Here is a 5,984-nt window from a genome sequence, read left to right as displayed (position 1 = left end):
GGAACTGAGGGTTGAACTCAGGCCCTAGCGCTTGCCAGGGAAGCGCTTATTCCACTGAGCCATCTCCTTGGCCCCTATATAATTCTTATGATTAAACATAAGTCCAAAAATCTAAACATATACAACCTTGAAGTAGGACAGTCCCACAACATTCCTTTTTCCTGTCTCTTGCCTTCATTCATCACCCCCTTCTTTTTGAGCAGTCATCTACCCGAGAGACAGCATAGCAGCAATTGGATGTCATGAAAAGCAGCCTGTATTCAGATGACTAGAATGACAGCACTCCAAGTATGAAACTACTATTACAGATTACTATCTGCAGTGCAGTTGCTTAGTTCACAGGTATCAGTATATATAGTTAGTCAGGGTGACAATCTTTCCAGTTAACTGCTAGATTCAAAAATCTTCAGAAGAATGTCAGGATCATTGTCTTGCCCATCTTCTACATATAACTGTTTGGCTTGTCACTGTCATGTTTCCTAGCTCTTCTTTTTTCCCCATAATTTTATTGAGAAACAAATAGCTAGGTTGTATGGTAATAACAACAAGCTTGTCTTCTGGAGGGTCAACAACCTAAGTTTGCCGACCAAAATTAGAGAAAAAGGAGGGCTGCAAGGAAAGCCAACATTTTGGCCCTAGCCCTGCAAGGTCAATTAAGACTCAGGACATATGAGTCTTATACTGTAACATCATGTAACTCGGTAGTGACCCAAATTTTCTATTCAAGGAGATTATGGGGCCAAAAAGGAAAGTGATGGATGATGTAGAGTGTGCCTAAGGAGAGTCACATGGATAGAAAACATTCTCTCAGGCATTCACAGAGAGCACATTGGCCAAGCAATGGCCATGACTCATCCACATGGCTGACACTGACAAAGGCTCTGCAATCTGAGGGACAGGATCTCAGGATAAATCCTGAGGGGATTTCACTGACCTTATCAGACCCAAAAACTACAACTCTTGTTGCATAGGTCCTGCTTTACCTTGGTCTTAACCATCCAGCAGCAAGTATAAAAATGAAGGATAAGAAGTAAAGCCATGCTGTTATTTTGAGCTGTAGGGGACTCAGGTCAACAATTTCTGACATTGATAGTCAAGCGGAAGACCCAATACTATTATGGACTACTGGATTGTTTTAGAATATTTTGCTGAGTTAACCCACCTATAATATTCAAATAGCGGAACTTAACAAAAAAGGGGATACATATGAATGTTCATTTTGTATCTGTATTCAAAATGGTTAGGATAGATATATAGTTGTATTCTCTTAATGAATACAGGGATTTGTTCTAATAGTGTTTGTAAATGAGAAATCATGTCCCCATCTTGTACAGCAATTAACCACTAGGAAGAATGTATGCAATGTGTTAATTATTGAAACTGTCCTATGAATTTGGTTTGAAACTGTCTCATTGCTATTTGTTTCTCAATTAAATTATGGTGAAAAAAATTTTACAAAAAGAAGTATAAATGGGTCAGGGAAATAGCTCAGTAGAATAAGTCTTTCCCTGGCAAGTGCAAGGATCTGAGTTCAATCCCAGGTTCCACCAAATAAATAAATAAATAAATAAATAAATAAATAAATAAATAAAATAAGCATAATAATGAATGAAATTAATTGTAGGATATATTTCTGGAATTTTCCATGTGTCCGATACTATGTTGAATCCAGACAAATGGAGGGATGCATCGCGCCCAGTTCTGGGCCTTCTGCCTTTCACAGCTCTTCAGTCTTTAGCAATCTAGATAATTTCCACCTCACCCCTTTTGTGTGTGCTGTTGTTAGACCTATGATGGTTTTGCCTATACTGAACATGCACAGAATTCTTTTCTTGTCTTTATTCCCTAAACGACACAGTACAACATTTATTTACATAATATTTTCATTGCTAACATTTCCATAATGTCAAGAGATAAATATGAGAGAACACGTGTAGGTTGTATGCAAACACCATGTCATTTTATGCAAAGAACTGAAGGTTCTGTTGATTTTGGTACCCACCCAGGGTCCTGGAATTATCCCTGAAAATACTGAGTGTTAAGATTCATATATAGACTTAGGATACAAAAATATATTTGGTGAGTCTATAAGTATTAATTTCAAGGTGACACACACAATTCCCATTATATGTAGTCTCTGATCTTCTGAAGTGTTATTGAATTTTTACCAGAAAAAAAGTCTCTAAAGAAAACCTCTTGCCATAAAATTAGAATGTTTTAAAAAATAATATGGTGTGAATGCTGTATAGGTATTATTATATGAAATTTCATATTGGATGCATTAATATTATAAAAGTTATGTAATCATATATCCTAATATATAATATACAATATAATATTTATAAGCTGTGCTGATTACAGGAAGGGATTAAGGTAGATTAGACAGTATTTACATAGAGGTATCAGGTATTTCTGGTAAAGTTGTTGTCTTGAGTGATAATTTAGTATAAGTAATGATGTTCTTATAGTTGAGAATTCTCATTTTTTTTAAAATTATTTATTTATTTATTTATTTATTTGAGAGAGAGAGAGAGAGAGAGAGAGAGAGAGAGAGAGAGGTGTGTGTGTGTGTGGCCAGCTCAGCCCACCAGGGGGCGGGGCCGGCTGGCATGTGGCGCTGGGGGATCGAACCGCGGTCCCTGATGCTTTGCCAAGCTTGTTCCAAGTAGGCGCTCTAGACCACTGAGCCATCTCTCCAGCCCAATGGAATAAGGTTTTTTTTTTTTTTTGGTTCCTCGAATGCCTTCAGGGCCCTTTTGGCCAGCTGGAGAGTTGTGATTTTCGAACTCCAGCAACCTGAGGCTGACAGCTTTGCGGAAGCAGCCACTTAAAGGACTGAGCTAGAGCCAGGCTCCCCCAGAGAATTCTCATTTTTTAATATTTGTTATTTTTTTGAAACAAGTTCTTACTCTGTTGCTCAGGCTATCTTTGAACTCACTATATAGCCCAGGATGACCTCAAACTAGGAAATCCTCCTGCTTCAGCCTCCCAAGTGCCAGATTTATAGGATTGCATCACCATGCCTGACTTTTTCCTATATAGCCTTATAAAACCTAGTTCAATATTAAGTATATGCCTTATAGTGCCTTCTATACCCAGGCTTTCATCCACCCATCCATCATCCATCCATCCATCCATCCATCCATCCATCCATTATGCACCTACCTTTTTATTTATTTATTGATCAGTCCATCCAAGTTCATAGTTATTGAAACTGTATTTGGCTTTTTATCTGATAGGTATAATTTTATGCACATGTTTATAAAGATTTATATAAATTTTATTTGCATGGGTACTTATGTTAATGACACTGAAAACAATAGCATTTAGAAAAAAGTTCAATCATTTCTTTCATACGACATAAGACTTTATTCTTGAGATATTGTCATGAAATAAATAAATCAGAAGCTACATCATGTGGAAAGGGCTTGTCAAGTGAATTGAAATAATAATTATTTTATGAAAATAAAATTTTTTTAAAATAATTTATTTTAAATATTATTCTGGAAAATTTTCATTTTTTCAAAATGCAGACTATAGAAAATTTCCCCTTTTAAAATCATAAATATGTTTAAATTTCAATTTTTAAGAAATATATCAAATGTGAGATGGTGGTAATACCATGCAGCGAGAATAGTCTATACCCTACAAGGAACACTTAGTAAGAATAAGTGAATTAACTAAATTTGATTTTTTGACAAAATTAAAGAAATAATTTTATACATTGATGGTAATAGTTTTGTACATCATTAGGTGAGTAATTCCATTGTAATCATTTTTTTTCCTAATTGCACTATTTTTTAAAAAATATTTTATTTGGTACAAGGCCTCACTATGCAGCTCAGACTCATAGTGATTGTTCTGTCTCAGCCTGCCCAGTGCTGGAATTACAGCCATGTGCCACCATGCCTGTTTTCAGTGACCAGCACAGTGGGGCTGCATGGCATGCAGTTCCAGGGATCAAACTCAGGTCTTTGTGCTTGCCAGACAGTCACTTACTCCACTGAACTTTTTCCCTGGCTCTACAGGCTTATAATTATACTTTTCTAGCAAGTTTTATGAAGGTGAGGAAAGCTTAGGCTATGTCACCAAATGAAGTAAATTCAAATTTATCTGAAGGAAAAAATTTTACAATATCATTAATTTTAGAAAATGCAATACATGACATTGGGTCAGTAAAAAGCATATTTTTGCTTGCTTTGTGGGTGACCAGCAAGTATTGGGATGCTTGCTAATTTGTTCCACCTCTTAAGGGAACAAGAGATAACAAATTTTCTTTGCTCAGAAAATTTGGTAAGTTAGACCGCAATAATTAGGCAAGATTACTCAAATTTTTGCTCACCTTAAGAAAAATGATGAAGTTGTGTTTGAAAATGTCAAGGGTATTTGGTTTCAACTGCTACAAGACTGTTGTCTTTTTCTTAATAATGTTAAATGTACTTAATTATTTATAATGCCTTGGTTTCTGATCTCATATTTAGGGCTTTGATACATTTTGAATTCTCTATTATTACACCTCCCCCATGAAAGGATTTTAATAAACAGCCATCTACTTTTAGTGTAAATATATTTGTTCTGCCTTGTGAATCAATTGGTTAATTGGTGTTATCTTTGTTGATTATGTTCTTGTTTATATTTCTTCCTACCAGTGAAGAAAAATCTAAGTGATGACTTCTTCTACACTACAAAAGATTTTAATTTAGTTTCTTATCTTAAGACAGGTTTATACACATTTCAATAGGTTGATGTTGTCAATAGAGATTGTGAACTGAGAGAAAAGCTGGGAAAAGAAAAGACAAACTGTGATGGGGAAAGAAGTAGGAAGAAAAGGAAAAGGAAACCAAATGCATGCATGCACAAGATAGTTAAAATAGTTTTACATCTAGCCTCTCTTAGTTCTTTGAAAATACTGTTTTGTGCTAATACTGTTTAGGCAAAGAATCATGCCCAAGTCTTGTACTCTGATTAATAGGAAGACAGGATGTGGTATATCAACTATTGCAACTGTCCTACTAACCTGCTTTGAAACTTGGTTTCCTAGTTTATCTTTTTTTTTCTCTTTAAAATAAAAAAAAGATAAATCTTTACCTGTGATGTAATTATTTTTTCTTTTCAATATTTTTCATAATTTCCTTAATTAATTGCCTCCTACTTATTTGTACTATTATTATTCTATTATTGCTGAAAAAAATAGAGATTTTCTAATCATTACCTAATGGTATCATGTTTCTTATAAGATGTGAACTAAAGAGAGTTAGATGGAAAATATTCAGTATGTATTGAAATGATGACTATAATGTCATTTCTGTCTCTTTCTATTTTCACTTACTCTTTAAAGTTTGCATTTGAAATTTAATTTTTAATAAACAAGTATCTATAAGAACAGAATTATGTATATATTAGAAAGCATTTAGAATTGTCTGTATTACCTTTATACATTTATTTTCCATTTTTAACTTAAAAAAGCATATATATTTCACAAAGTATTATTTACTTCCTGATGTATCATCTCCATCTGTTTGAAAGTTTAACATATTTATCTCATTCATATGTAATATATCTGCTGTATAATTTTCATGATCTTTTGAGAGATTTCTTCCTTCTACACTATATCTGATTTTTTAGAAATAAAGTATGCATTATAAACACAGGGCTGATTTTTTCATATTACTTCAAGTTCCAATGTCAAAATTAAATTAAGTTCTCTCAGATTGACAATGTAGGAAAATTAGTGCTTTTAAATAGCTAAAGATTTTTTTTAAAAAGAGCTATAGATTTCAATGAAAATAGCAACTGGTACAATAAACAAACTTTATATAATTTATGCTTTGTTCATCTTATGTGAAAAAATATTATAGTAATACCTATTTTATAAGGATAATATGAAACAAGACGAACTAATAATTCGTAAGTTATTTTGTGTGCTATATGGTAACATTCATTAAAAATAGACTTTCTATTGAAATTATTATTAACATTTCTTG

This window comes from Octodon degus, unplaced genomic scaffold (genome assembly GCF_000260255.1).
Source record: "Octodon degus isolate 3935 unplaced genomic scaffold, OctDeg1.0 scaffold00175, whole genome shotgun sequence".
Lineage (NCBI taxonomy): Eukaryota > Metazoa > Chordata > Mammalia > Rodentia > Octodontidae > Octodon > Octodon degus.
This window is presented reverse-complemented; position numbering follows the sequence as displayed.